Genomic DNA, 15,836 nt, shown 5'->3' on the forward strand with positions numbered 1-15,836 from the left:
CGAATGACCGGTTGCTATGATGTGCACTGACCATCAGGGGGCAGACGCTCAACTCAGGAGCTGCCCTTGGTGGTCAGTGCACTCCCACAGGGGGAGTGCCGCTCAGCCAGAAGCTGGGCTCACGGCTGGTGAGTGCAATGGTGGGAGCCTCTCCCACCTCCACAGCAGCACTAAGGATGTCCAACTAACTGGGGAGCAGGCCTAAGCCATCAATCGGACATCCCCCAAGGACTCTGGACTGCAAGAGGGCTCAGGCCAGGCTGAGGGATCCCCTGCCAAGTGCATGAATTTTGTGCACTGGGCCTCTAGTATTTAAAAATAAGTAAATAAACAAGCAAACACAAAAGATGACAAGTGCTGGTATGTATGCAGATAAATTAGAACCCTGTACACTGTTGGTGGGAACGCCAAATGGTGCCGTAGCTCTGGAAGTAGCATGGAGGTTCTTCAAAAAGTTAAAAACATGATCTAGCAATCCCACTTCTAGATATTTATCCAAAAGAGTTGACACCAGAATCTCGAGAACATATCAGTACTCATTGTAGCACTATTAACAACAGCTAAAATGTGGAGGTAATCTAAATGTTCATTGACAGGTGAACGAGTAAACGAAATGTGGTGCATACATACAGTGGCACATTATTCAGCAATAAGGGGGGAAAACCTGTAGGATGCAACAATAGGATGAAACTTGATCATGTGAAGAGAAATAGGTCAGTCACAGAATGACAAATATGGAACGATTCCACTTCTGTGAGATATCTAGAAGAGTCAAATTCATAGAACCGCCCTAGCTGATTAGGCTCAGTGGATAGAGCGTTGGCCTGCGGACTGAAGGGTGCCGGGTTCGATTCCAGTCAAGGGCACATGCCCGGGTTGTGGGCTCCATCCCCACTGTGGAGGTGTGCAGGAGGCAGCCGATCAATGATTCTCTCTCATCATTGATGTTTCTATCTTTCTCTCCCTCACCCTTCCTCTCTGAAATCAATTAAAAAATATTTTTAAAAAATTCATAGAACCAAAGAGTGGGACCATAGTTGCCAGGGCTGGAGGGAGAGGGAATTAGTGAGTTACTAGTAATCTGACATAAAGTTTAGTTGAGCAAGATGAACAAGTTCTGGAGATCTGCTATATAACACTGTGGACTTACAGTCAACAACACCTCATGGTGCACCTAAAAATTTGTTAAGAAGGTCAATCTCATGTTACGTGTTATCATAATAAAAAAAATTATAAACTCAGGAAGTTAACATGGGTGCAAAACTATTAACATGATATGTTTTAAAATAAGCTATTGAGAATCTTGTCATCTAATTAGTCTTTGGACTTGTTTTTTGCAAAGTCTGCTCAGGTCCTTAGCCAATTTTTCTATTGGGTTTTCGCATCTTTTTCCAATTAAATTTGTGGGTTCTTTATCATCCCCACCCAGTGAAAATTGTTGTCAAAGTATTTGTGTATTAAGTCATTCAACATAAAATGGTTAATCTATATAACAATATATACCTGCATTTTCAAAACCAAAAATCGATGTAAAGAATGACATCGTTTTACATTTTGGCATGTTTTTAAAACATCTGGCTTAATGGAAGGCAATGGAAATGGCATATCTGCTTCTTTAGTCAAGTTTTTTGGTGATTTTCACAGGGTGTCTCCAAAAACATTTATACACACTTTAACAGCAGATCGTTGTTACATTTTGAAAATGAGATGTATTTTAATAAACACTGTCTTTATTGATTTTTTACAGAGAGGAAGGGAGAGAGATAGAGAGAGTTAGAAACATCGATGAGAGAGAAACATCGACCAGCCACCTCCTGCACACTCCCCACTGGGGATGTGCCCGCAACCCAGGCACATGCCCTTGACCGGAATCGAACCCGGGACCCCTCAGTCCGCAGGCTGACGCTCTATCCACTGAGCCAAACCGGTTTCGGCAATAAACACTGTCTTTATACTTATTCAAAGTGTGTACACATTTTTTGGGACACCTGTATATTAATCCTCACTGTAGGACATGCTTATTAATTTTAAAGAGGGGGGGAAAGGGAGAGAGAGAGAGAGAGAGAAACATCAATCAGTTGTCTTTCTGTTCACACCCCGACTGAGGATTGAACCCAAAACCCAGGTATGTGCCTGACCGGGAATCGAACCCGCAACCTTTTGGTGTCGGGGATGACGCTCCAACCAACCGAGCCACACGGGCCAGGGATATTGTGATATATTTTTTAAAATATATATTTTATTGATTTTTTTACAGAGAGGAAGGGAGATAGAGAGTTAGAAACATCAATGAGAGAGAAACATCGATCAGCTGCCTCCTGCACGCTCCCCACTGGAGACGTGCCCGCAACCAAGGTACATGCCCTTGACCGGAATCGAACCCGGGACCCTTCAGTCCGCAGGCCGACGCTCTATCCACCGAGCCAAACCGGTTACGGCGATATTTTTTTAAAATTTACGTTGTATCTCCCAGTCAGGCGGCTCAGTTGATTAGAGCGTCGTCCCGTACACCAAAAGCTTTGGGTTCGATTCCCTGTCAGGGCATATGCGGGAAGGCAACGGATGGATGTTTCTTGCCCACCTGGATGATTCTCTCTCTGTCTCTCTCTCTCTCTCCTTCCCCCTCTCTCTAAAATCAAGAACCCCCCCTCCCCCCCCCCCCCCACACATATCTTTGGGTGAGGATAAAAAAAAATTGCCTTGTGTTCAGCGCTGTCGATGTGCCAAAGCCATTACCGGATGAATGGGCACTTGTTTTGTTTCCAGTTTTGTGGTTTTTGTTTATGGGTGCAAGTCACTTCCTGTACGTCTATCCTCACACGCTGATGGCGTGGTTTTAATGGGATGGGTTCCCAGGAGTGGGATTGTGGGGATGAAGTGAGTGTGCAGGTGCAACGCTCATGAATGATGCCAGATTCCCCCCCCCCCCCCCCCCCCCCCCCCCCGACCTGAGGGGATCATTTCCATTTCCATCACATCCATGCAGGCTAAGCCTGTCCTTATACTGTTGTCGGTTTCCAACGATGAAGAGTCCCCCAAATGGAAAAAGTGTGGTGTAACCTGACACCTTAATGAGTTATGGGGTTGCTTCTAATAGTTTTTTCCAGCGAACGGTGGATTTCCCAGGCATACAAATTATACGACGTGCAAATAACCAGGGTACGTCCTTTCCAGCACGTACGTTTCTTATTTGGTTCTCTTTTTGATGGCCCATGGCTAACTCTCTCAGAACCATGTTTGCACTCAGCAGCCCAACTCTTATGTCTCTGCCTGGGAACCCCATCATCGTGTGTGGCCCCACTTCCCCGACACGAAGGAAGCCGGTGTTGGATGTTTCTTGCTCACACTGATGACTCTCTCTCTCTCCCCCTCCCCCTCCCTCTGAAATCAATGAAAAACATAGCTTGCTTTCCCTGGAACCCGGTGGCTGGCGTGCAGGCGTCTGAGTGAGCGGACACTGCGACTTTATAACGAGGTAAGGATTGCCCAGGCCTCCCTTTGACGGCTCTGGCCTCGAACCAGGCTGTCCCCAGGCAAACTTGGCGGTGAGTCTCCTCCTTTCATTGTTTCCCTGGGTTCTGACCCATTTTCTAAACTGGGTACTTTGGCTTTCTCGTCCAATCTGAAAGCTGCCCAATGTCCTACAAAAAAAAAACAAACACCACCACTTTTTTTTTTTTTGCTTAAGTGAACCCAAATCGGTTCTCTTCGCAACCAAGGGCTGTGCTGGTAGAATATTAAGTACGAACTGAGATAGCAGGTGCCATTGTCTCGTTCTTGACTTTGTTCCAAGCAACCTCTCCTCTGCACTCACTTATTAATTAATTCACAAAAACGAACGTTGAACTCCGTGAGTTCCCTCCTTAAGCCTCCGGTTCTAAGCCCAGTACCAAAGGGGCCACTCTAGTTTCCTGCCTTTTCCTGTGAGTAACTCTTTTCTCCGAGAAGGAGAAACCTGTTCCCCGTCATCCCTAGCCTATTTTTATTTGGGCAGTTGCCCTGAGCGTAACCAATCCCCATCTCGGCCCCAGGGCCTCCCCAGCCTGGTTTCCTCCTCATCCTGCGTGGCCGGTGTTTCACCTGCTGAGATGTCCCCACCCACCTGTTCAAGGACTCCCTCGTCACGACGCTAGGTATTGGGTCGTTCCTGAGTGGAAGCAGCACAACCTTCTCACCTTGCTCGGGTTCTGACGTTCCTCACTGACACTTTGGGTAGACACCCTCCTCTCTCTCTCTCTCTCCACCTCATTCTAGGTCACTGCTTTGCACAGACATCCGCCTTGCTCTGCCATCCCTGATGATTTCGGAGCTCTATTTTTATTTATATACTAGAGGCCCAGTGCATGGCATTCGTGCACTGGGGCAGGGGGTGGGGGGTCCCTCAGCTCGGCCTGGGTCCTCTCACAGTCTGAGACCCCTTGGGGGATGTCTGCCTGCCGGCTTAGGTTCGCTCCCCGCAGGCAGACATCCCCTGTAGGGGTCCTTGGGCGGGAGAGGTTCCTGCCACAGCTGCTGCACTCGCCAGTGGTGAGCCGAGCTTTTGGCTGAACCGCGCTCCCCCTGTGGGAGTGCACTGACCACCAGAGGGCAGCTCCTGCATTGAGCGTCTGACCCCTGGTGGTCAGTGTGTGTCATAGCGACCATTTGTTCCACCATTTGGTTAATTTGCATATTAGCCTTTTATTATATAGGATTAGAGAGCTTTGTTTATAGCTTTCCCTTTTTGAGTTACCATGTTAGGTTTTTTAAAATACATATATTTTTATTGATTTCAGAGAGGAAGGGAGAGGGAGAGAGAGATAGAAACATCCATGATGGGAGGGAATTATTGATCAACTGCCTCCTACATGCCCCACACTGGGGATCAATTCCCCCAACCCCACCAGGTGCCCTGGCCGGGAATCGAACCGTGACCTCCCAGTTTATAGGTTGACACTCAACCACTGAGTCACACTGGCCAGACACCATGTTAGGTTTTTTAAAAAACTTTAAAAAAATTTGTAATCCTAACCCAAGGGAATGTTTTTATTAACTTGAGAGAGAGAGGAAGGAAGAGAGAGGGGAAGAGAGAGAAAAACATGGATGTGAGAGAGAAACAGCTATTGGCTGCCTCCAGGACATGCCCTGACCAGAGATTGAACCCAAAACGTAGGCATGTGCCCTGACAGGGAATCGAACCGGTGACCTTGTGGTGTATGGGAGGATGCTCCAGCTGACTGAGCCACCACGCCAGGGCACCATATTAATTTGTTTGTTTTTTAAAAATATATTTTATTGATTTTTTACAGAGAGGAAGGGAGAGGGATAGAGAGTTAGAAACATCGATGAGAGAGAAACATTGATTAGCTGCCTCCTACACACCCCCTACTGGGGATGTGCCCGCAACCAAGGTACATGCCCTTGACCAGAATCGAACCCGGGACCCTTCAGTCTGCAGGCCGACGCTCTATCCACTGAGCCAAACCGGTCAGGGCCATATTAGGTTTTTATATGAAGCGATGCTGACTCTATACAGATAATTGGAAAGCTTTTTGTTTATATCATTAGTGTACATTGAATCAGAATTGTCTGTTTGTTGATAGTTTGAAATAATTTCATATAATTCTGCCAGCTTATTTTATAGCTACCCATGTAATTAACATAGTCATCTCTTCTCGAGATTGTTTTGTAAGTTACATGTCCCCCAAAAGTCATCCATTCACCCCACGTTCTCCAGTTATTAACAAGGAACTTCGTGAATAATTTGGTTTCTTCGGAGTTGTCCCCTCCCCTCATCACTGTTACCCTTTCGTTCTTCCCCCTGCATCCCAGGTGATTCTTCCCACCGTGGACTCTTTTATTCTCTGTGTGCCAAGTACTGTATTTTATGCTTTTAAGTGCATTTCATTTTATTTTTAAAAGTATTTTTATTGACTTTTAGAGAGAGAGAGAGAGAGGAAGGGAGAGGGAGAGGGAGAGAACCATTGATGGGAGCGTGAAACATCGATCAGCTGCCTCCTGCATGTGCCCCACCGTGGATGGAGCCTGCACCGGGGCATGTGCCCTGATCAGGAATCAAACCGGCAACCTCTGGGTGCACTGGCCCACGCCCAACCAACTGAGCCACACCAGCCAGGGCAGTACATTTTATGTTTAATTGTCATTATTTTTTCTCTAATTATTTCCCCCAGCTCTTCCAGTTCAGTTCTTATTCTGTTGTCTTTATTGCTTATATCTAAAATGAAAGTTGCCAAAACCGGTTTGGCTCAGTGGATAGAGCGTCGGCCTGCGGACTGAAGGGTCCCAGGTTCGATTCCGGTCAAGGGCATGTACCTGGGTTGCGGGCACATCCCCAGTGGGAGATGTGCAGGAGGTGGCTGATCGACGTTTCTCTCTCATCGATGTTTCTAACTCTCTATCCCTCTCCCTTCCTCTCTGTAAGAAATCAATAAAATATATTTAAAAAAAAATAAAATGAAAGTTTTTAAAAATTTCCTTATGACTGGGAAGCTGCTACAATCTACCACTCTTTTTGTTTCATAAGATCAATCAATTAAAATACTTTTTATAATTTGTTCCATGCTATATCCTTTCTTAAAAATATATATTTTATTGATTTTTTACAGAGAGGAAAGGAGAGGGATAGAGAGTTAGAAACATCGATGAGAGAGAAACATTGACCAGCTGCCGCCTGCACACCCCCTACTGGGGATGTGCCGGCAACCAAGGTACATGCCCTTGACCGGAATCGAACCTGGGACCCTTCAGTCCGCAGGCCGACGCTCTATCCACTGAGCAAACCGGTTAGGGCCCATGCTATATTCTTTTGCTACTTTGTTGTTTGTCAAAATTGTGTTGGAAGAAAGCTAGAGCTTTGGGCGTCTTCTTTCTCTCTCTCTCCCCTCACCCCCCTTTGGGCATCTGAATTGTGGATCCTGGTCTCTCTGTGATTTACCTGTCGAGCGTGCTGAGCACACTTTGTCCAGCAGGGGGCGGACTTGGGCTTTGATTTTTCTCGCGGACTCAGGTGGACAAAGACCCACTGTTGAGAAAAGAAGAGAGAGTCAAAGGCTGGCGAAAGGAATGTTTGTTTGGTTTCAGCGCAGGGGAGGCCACAGCCCTTGGTGAGAGAACGCAGCCAAGAAGCCGGCAGCCCCGGCTCGGCCCAGCTGAGTTCTGTCCCACGGAAATGCCAGATACTGACATTTTTCAAAAGCCAGGCATTCAGATCACTGAGCGATATCTCCAAACGTGAAACCGTGACCAAGACACTAAAGATGCTTGAAAAGCCTGCGTGCAAACGAAATACAAACCAGGATTTATTTTTATTTTTTATTTTTGCGAGAGGCACCGGATTCTCCGTACCTTTGTCGCCTGGGATTCCAGTTACACTGAGAAGTGAAATCTGGAATGAACACTTTCCCCCCTGAGGTCGAGAGAAAGACCAGGATGCCTACTCTCACCACTTCTTCTCAACATTTTAAGGAAATTTCTAGAAGGAACAGGGAGGCGCGAAAGGGAATAAAAGGCACCGGGATTGGGAAAAGGGAAATAAAACATTATTGTTTCCAATGACAAGACAGTGTACGTGCAAAGCCCAACGCATCTCAAAGGCAACCTCCTGGAGTCGGCCCGTGAGTTTAGCAGAGCGGCTGCTTCCAAAGCCAGTGTGCAGAGACAATGGCTACACCTACCTTAGCAACCTCCGAAGATTAAACTGAATTATCGTGTATTATTGTTATTATTATTGTTATTTTTAATCCTCACCCGAGGATATTTTTCCATTGATTTTTAGAGAGAACGAAGGAGAGAGGGGCCCTAGCCGGTTTGGCTCAGTGGATAGAGCGTCAGTGAGCCTGCGGACTGCAGGGTCCTAGGTTCGAGTCCGGTCAAGGGCATATGCCCGGGGTTGCATAGGGGGCGTGCAGGAGGCAGCCGTTCAATGATTCCCTCTCATCATTGATGTTTCTATCTCTCTCTCCCTCTCCCTTCCTCTCTGAAATCAATAAAAGTATATTTAAAGCCGAAACCGGTTTGGCTCAGTGGATAGAGCGTCGGCCTGCGGACTGAAGGGTCCCGGGTTCAATCCCGGTCAAGGGCATGTACCTGGGTTGCGGCCACATCCCCAGTAGGAGATGTGCAGGAGGCAGCTGATCGATGTTTCTCTCTCATCGATGTTTCTGACTCTCTATGTCTCTCCCTTCCTCTCTGTAAAAAATCAATAAAATATATTTAAAAAAAAGAAAAGAAAGAGGGAGGGAAAGACAGAGAGAAACACCAATATGAGAGAAACACATTGATCGGTTGCCTCTTGCACGAGTCCCGACCAGGGCCCGGGCCGGGGAGGAGCCTGAAACGGAGGAACGAGCCCTTGACCGGAATCAAACCCAGGACCCTTTGGTTCGACGCTCTATCCACTGAGCCAAACCGGCAAGGGCTAAGAATATCATGTTTTAAAGTACCCCCAAATCACAACATTCCTAAAAGTGAAACCAAAAAAAAAACTGTTTCAAGACTTCTACAGTGGAAACTGGAAACTGTTGCTTGATCACATTCTGCAAAATCTCATTTGCTGCATAAGGTCACACTCACAGGCTCCGGGCACGAGGAACTGGGGGTCACTCTCAGCCCACGACATTTTCTGATTAAACCCAGGTGGTGATAGACTTATGGGAGGGGTCACTTTGTAAATTATATAAATGCCTAACTCTTATGCTGTGCGCCTGAAACGAATAGAACGTTAAATGTCAGCTGTAATTGAGGCAAAAGAAAAATTTGAAAAAAATGTCATGGGCGTAGTGAGAGTGCCTGACGCTGAGCTTTGGCTGGCCAAAACATCCATTTCAAAACGCCTCCACCTTGAATAAACATTGCTGGCTTTCTTTCTTTTTTTTTTTTTTAAAATATGGAAGGAAGTTGCTTCCTTAAGTCTTTTTAAAAAATATATTTTATTGATTTTTTTACAGAGAGGAAGGGAGAGGGATAGAGTTAGAAACATGGATGAGAGAGAAACATCGATCAGCTGCCTCCTGCACACCCCCTACTGGGGATGTGCCTGCAACCAAGGTACATGCCGTTGACCGGAATCGAACCTGGGACCCTTGAGTCCACAGGCTGACGCTCTATCCAGTGGGCCAAACCGGCTAGGCAGCGGTTCTCAACCTTCTGGCCCTTTAAATACAGTTCCTCATGTGGTGACCCAACCATAAAATTATTTTCGTTGCTACTTCATCACTGTAATGTTGCTACTGTTATGAATCATCATGTCAATATCTGACATGCAGGATGGTCTTAGGCGACCCCTGTGAAAGGGTCGTTCGACCGCCAAAGGGGTCGAGACCCACAGGTTGAGAACTGCTGGTAGGGCAACAATGCTGGCTTTAAGGTACAGCTTCTGAGTGAGGCCACTCCCACCTGTGAAGGTCCCTTTATTAGAAAGCCTTGGGTAACCAAGATAATGGAGCATTGAGTAAGGCTGCTTTCCTACCCCTCGCCTTAATGCCCTCTCTTCTGTTTTCAATCAGCCACTAAAGAGGGAACTGGCGACACCCCAAACACCCTACCCCTGGGCTCTAATAAGGGCAGAGTCCCAGGTCCATGCTCCCTTCTTCTCTCTCTACCTGTGACATCAACCACACCTGTTTATCCTTTCCAGGATCCGTGAGTAATAACTCTTTTTTTAAAAAAAATACTTTTATTGATTTCAGAGAGGAAGGGAGAGGGAGAGAGAGATAGAAACATCAATGATGAGAGAGAATCATTGATCAGCTGCCTCCTGCATGCCGCTTACTGGGGGTGTAGCCTGCAACCGGGGTACGTGCCCTTGACTGGAATCGAACCCAAGACCCTTCAGTCCACAGCCCGATGCTCTATCCACTGAGCAACCCAGCCAGGGTCATAAGAAATCTTGCTCTTCAGAGTTCCCGGATGATTTTTTGCTGAAGCGCAGTCATTACAAGAGCAACATCAGCTCTGGTGGGGGGAATGTCTGTGGGGCTGGCTACAAGAAATACGGGCCAGGTGGGTGCCCAGGTGTTCCAAGTCTGTAAGGATAGCCGGTTTGGCTCAGTGGATAGAGAGCTGGCCTGCAGACTGAAGGGTCCTGGGTTTGATTCCTATCAAGGGCACATGCCTGGGTTGTGGGCTCGGGTCCCAGTGTGGGGTGTGCAGGAGGCAGCTGATCAATGATTCTCTGTCATCATTGATGTTTCTATCTCTCTCTCCATCTCTCTTCCTCTCTGAAATCAATAAAAACATTTTTAAAAAAAGAAAGAAAGAAGTCTGAAAGGAGGATTTTCTGGAAGGTCGATACCTCTAGAGCAGTGGTTCTCAACCTTCCTAATGCCGCGACCCTTTAATACAGTTCCTCATGTTGTGGTGACCCCCAACCATAAAATTATTTTCGTTGCTACTCCATAACTGTAATGTTGCTACTTTTATGAACCGTCATGTAAATATCTGATATGCAGGATGTATTTTCATTGTTACAAATTGAACATAATGAAAGCATATTGATTAATCACAAAAACAATATGTAATTATATATGTGTTTTCCGAGGGTCTTAGGCGACCCCTGTGAAAGGGTCGTTCGACCCCCAAAGGGGTCACGACCCACAGGTTGAGAACCGCTGCTCTAGGGGAACCTTGCCGAAGGCAGCAGACCCTGCCTTGACTTTTCCAAACAAGTCTGAGCCCCCGGGTGTTTTACAAGAATCTTTATGTTTAGACTTCAAAACGCCCTGGTTTGAAAGACACTACAGATGCAGGTGTTTTCTCAAGGATGCTCACCCTGCTGATTGTATCTAGAGGCTAATTTTAGTTCAAGCGGTTGTTACAAGACAAGCCGAAGGAGGCAGGCGGACAGGGCTACTTGGTGGCTATAGCCAAGTAGTCCCTTAGCCTCTCTTTCACAGGAACATGTGTCAGAGCAATCATTCATCCGCCGTTCAGGGTCTGCTGGTCAGCCTTGGCAACCACTGAGGCTGGGACCCACACAACAGTGGGGCCGTGTCTCTGGGCTGTGGCTTTCCTGGGGGACTTTCAGCTTTCCTCCACCCCTCTCAGGAGACTCAGGAAAGCTCAGGTGTGCTGGATTTAGAGAAATGCCTCTCTCCAGGTGGGAAAAGGCTCTGGTATAGTCTTCCAGTGATTCCCAAAGTGGGCGCTACCGCCCCCCGGTGGGCGCTGCAGCGATCCAGGGGGGCGGTGATGGCCACAGGTGCATTTGGGGGCGATGAGTAACTGCTATTAAAATTTTAAAAAATTAATTTCCAGGGGCTGAGTAATATTTTTTCTGGAAAGGGGGCGGTAGGCCAAATAAGTTTGGGAACCTTCCCCATGGAAAAGGTGCTGGGTTTATTTCACAATGATTATTCCTCACTCTTTTCACCAGCACCACAGGAGGTCCTTCGCTGTGCAAACCTGGTGGGGCTCCTGGGGGTAAAACCCAAGAAGGTGTGGGACCTGGAAGACATAGCCCCACAGGAATTTCTCACTCTCATTTTTTTTAAAAAAAATATATTTTATTGATTTTTTACAGAGAAGAAGGGAGAAGGATAGAGAGTTAGAAATATTGATGAGAGAGAAAGACCGATCAGCTGCCTCCTGCACACTCCCCACTGGGGATGTGCCCACAACCAAGGTACATGCCCTTGACCGGAATCGAACCTGGGACCCTTCAGTCCGCAGGCCGACGCTCTATCCACTGAGCCAAACCGGTTAGGGCTCTTACTCTCATTTTTACCCTTTTTCTTTCTTTTGCACATGTTTGCTGCAGGCTGGGCCTTGCACAGGTATACCAGTACTTTGGGATCATGCGTAGTCAACGTCGGAAATACGTTCAAAATGCTAAGTTTAACGTGTCCAGCAGGGGGTGCTGTTGCCCACGGATTTCTTCCCTTTGGTGTGTTTGACCTCTAAGACCAGTTATTAGAGGGACACTTTCAGCTTGTAGGATTTTTGTTTAGTCCCTTCAGGGTCCCCCCAGTCAAAATCCCTCTATGGACAAGGCAGTTAACGGTCCATGAGCGAAGACGAGGAGTGTGAGGGGAACAAGTGGGCAGGGGTTCTGACTGATGGCGAGGGATCTGGCGGCTGGAGGGAGAGGACAGTGCGTGGTAGGAACCTGCGTGAACACACAGCCAATAGGAGTGCAAGGAGGAGTTGTGAACCTGAAGTTACCAGCAGAGGGTTTTGGCAGCGTCAGGGGCTGAGGCAGAGGGGGTCACGGGGTGTGGGCACGGTGGGTAGGGGAGAGGTTGCATAAAACCAATTCGAGTCCTTACGGTGAATGTTCACCTATACCACAGTTTTTCTGCATTTGTATCCAAAAGAGCAAGAATTTTCAAGGCATCTCAGAGCGATGGGATTTTATGAAAATAACACTCTAAAGACTGCAACCCGACAGAACCGGAACCTTTGGTTTTCCTAATTTCCAACACACTCTATGAAAAAATATTCCTTTGGATCAACCAATGAACTTGTATGCATATATGCATAACACGTGGACACAGACCATGGGGTGCTGAGGGCCTGTGTGTGTGTGTGGGGGGGGATGGGGGCTGGAAGAGGTTAATGGGGGATAAAGGAGGACCTATGTAATACTTTCAACAATAAAGATTAAAAAAGAAAAAGAAACTATATTCCTTTGTATATCTAACAGAAAATATACTCAGAAAAAAAAAAAAAAGAATTTTAGGCTAGAATACCTAATTGGGACTATGGAAAAATTTGCATTTAAAAATATATCTTTGCCCTAACTGGTTTGGCTCAGTGGATAGAGCGTCGGCCTGCGGACTGAAGGGTCCCAGGTTCGATTCCAGTCAGGGGCATGTACCTTGGTTGTGGGCACATCCCCAGTAGGGAGTGTGCAGGAGGCAGCTAAATTGATGTTTCTCTCTCATCAATGTTTCTAGCTCTCTATCCCTCTCACGTTCTCTCTGTAAAAAATCAATAAAATATATTTAAAAAAAAAAATAAAAAAAAATATATCTTTAAGAAATAAAGCACCCTAGCCGGTTTGGATCAGTGGATAGAGCATCAGCCCGTGGACTGAAGGGTCCCGGGTTCGATTCCAGTCAAGGGCATATGTCTGGGTTGCGGGCTCAATCCCCAGTAGGGGGCGTGCAGGAGGCAGCCAATCAATGATTCTCTCTCATCATTGATGTTTCTATCTCTCTCTCTCCTTTCCTCTCTGAAATCCATACAAATATATTAAAAAAAGAAATAAAGCAATTCAACTGATTAAAACAAAACAAAACAAAACAAAACAAAAAAACAAAGCCCAGTGTCAGCTTGAAAGGTTCTGAATTGCACTAGCTCAGGGCACAGAGCTCCTTCAACATCCCCCAAATCAGTGGTTCTCAACCTTCCTGATGCCGCGACCCTTTAATACAGTTCCTCATGTTGTGGTGACCCCCAATTTCATTGTTACAAAGTGAACATAATGAAAGCCTAGTGATCAATCACAAAAGCAATATGTAATTATATATGTGTTTTCCGATGGTCTTAGGCGACCCCTGTGAAAGGGTCGTTCGACCCCCAAAGGGGTCGCGACCCACAGGTTGAGAACCGCTGCCCCAAATCCTTTGGCTGCGTCTGTTAAGCCCGTAGCTCTGCTGCCCCCTGCTGGCTTTGCTCTCAGGTTCGGTCTCACCGCTTACTGGGCTCTGAGGTTGTCGGGTCTGGGCCCCTCCTTCCTGGTAAGACGTGATGGGGAAACTTCCTTCCCTGTCAATCAGGGTCCTTATGTCCACACGTTGCGGCTTCTGGAGGCAACTTCCTTCCCGCTCCCTGATGTCACCTGCTCCATCTCCTCACAGACGAATCAGAGCTTGTGGTGAGAGAATACAGCAATCCCCCCCCCCCCCCCCCCCCCCCCCCCCCCGCCCCAGCAGGGTCTTGACCCAGCTGCCTAGAGATGCTTCTACCCTCCGTGCTAGGGACCAGGCAAGATCCTGCAGGAAGATGCGTGGGACCGCAAGCCACGAGCCCTCCCCTACGCTGACATCTAGTCCCACTTTGATCCTCAGGCCAATGAGGCCCCCAACTCCAGTTTCCCACCCTCAGAATTGCCCCGGGGGCATGTGTGTGACTTTGGTTCTTGCCCTGCCTTTTCTGGGTTCCCACCGTCTCCTAGATTTTGGACTGAAAATGAGCCCTCCCATGGTTTTAAGATTTGCAATAATTTTTCCTCCTTGCATTTTTCGGTGGAGTGACATGTTTGATGCCCTGAACATGGCCCTCATCTCTTTCTTATTTATTTATTTATTATCTATTTATTTAAATGTTCTCTTTCATTCTTTTAAAAAAATATTTTATTGATTTTTTTACAGAGAGGAAGGGAGAGGGATAGAGAGTTAGAAACATCGATGAGAGAGAAACATCGATCAGCTGCCTCCTGCACATCTCCTCACTGGGGATGTGTCGGCAACCCAGGTACATGCCCTTGACTGGAATCGAACTCGAGACCCTTCAGTCTGCAGGTCGACACTCTATCTACTGAGTCAAACCGGTCAGGGCTCATTTTTTTAAAAAAATATATTTTTATGGAGTTCAGAGAGGAAGGGAGGGGGAGTGAGAAAGAGAGAAACACCAATGATGAGATGAGAGAGAATCATTGATTGGCTGCCTCCTGCACGCCCCCTACTGGGGATAGAGTCGGAAATCCGGGCATGTGCCCTTGACTGGAATCGAACCCCAGACCCTTTAGTCTGTAGGCCAACACTCTATCTACTGAGCCAAACCAGCTAGGGCTAAAGGCTGAGTTTTTTTTTTAAAAAAATATTTTTATTTATTTCAGAGAGAAAGGGAGAGGGAGAGAGAGATAGAAACATCAATGATGAGAATCACTGACTGGCTGCCTCCCGCCTGCCCCCCGCTGGGGATGGAGCCAGCAACCTGGCCATGTGCCCTGACCAGGAATCGAACCAAGATCTCCTGGTTCAGCCCTAACCGGTTTGGCTCAGTGGATAGAGCGTCAGCCTGTGGACTCAAGGGTCCCAGGTTCGGTTCCGGTCAAGGGCATGTACCTGGGTTGCGGACACATCCCCAGTAGGGAGTGTGCAAGAGGCAGCTGAGCGATGTTTCTCTCTCATCGATGTTTCTAACTCTCTATCCCTCTCCCTTCCTCTCTGTAAAAATTCAATAAAATGTATTTAAAAAAAAAAAAAAAAGATCTCCTGGTTCATAGGTGGATGCTTAACCACTGAGCCATACCTGTCGGGCAAGGGCGAGTGTTTGACTCATCTTTTCCATCCTGAGAGCTTACCCTTTGCAGTAGCTACAGCCACCAAAGCAGGGCGGGGCACACAGCTGATGTCCACGAAGCATGGGTTGAATGACCGAATCCTCGGTTCCAGGCACTGCCCCCTGTGCTTCTGACCCGTACGAACTCCTCTAATCCTCATGCAACAGTTTCAGTTTACAGACCAGCCAACGGAGGCCCAGAGAGGCCAAGGAACGTTGGTAACGCGGGACAGGTGATGGGTGAGGCGGTGAGGATGCCGGAAGGCCCAGGGTCACGGGTGGGGCCCACAGTTCCTGTCCACCTGAGGTGTTTGCCCCTGAGAATGAACCTTCTCCAGAAGAGGAGACCTCGGCCACCTGGAGCCTCGGCCTGGGCGCCCCAGGCTGCTCCCATGTTGTGAAAAAGATTTGGTCTTTGGATGGCTCGAGGCTCTGGTCCCCAGGGAGCTGGTGGCCAGGGGGCAGTCTCTTTCCTGTGTAGGTAGACATGGCGCCAGAGGCAAGCGCTGCCACCACCCGACCTTATGATCCTGCACAAGCTTGTCCACAGCTCCCTAGCTCAGAGTTCTCATGTGTCACTGTGGGGGAGGGGACACAATGCCTTTCATCCC

The sequence above is a fragment of the Myotis yumanensis genome, unplaced genomic scaffold (assembly GCF_028538775.1).
Source record: "Myotis yumanensis isolate MYYU_CA2020_CCGP unplaced genomic scaffold, mMyoYum1.0.hap1 SCAF_23, whole genome shotgun sequence".
Lineage (NCBI taxonomy): Eukaryota > Metazoa > Chordata > Mammalia > Chiroptera > Vespertilionidae > Myotis > Myotis yumanensis.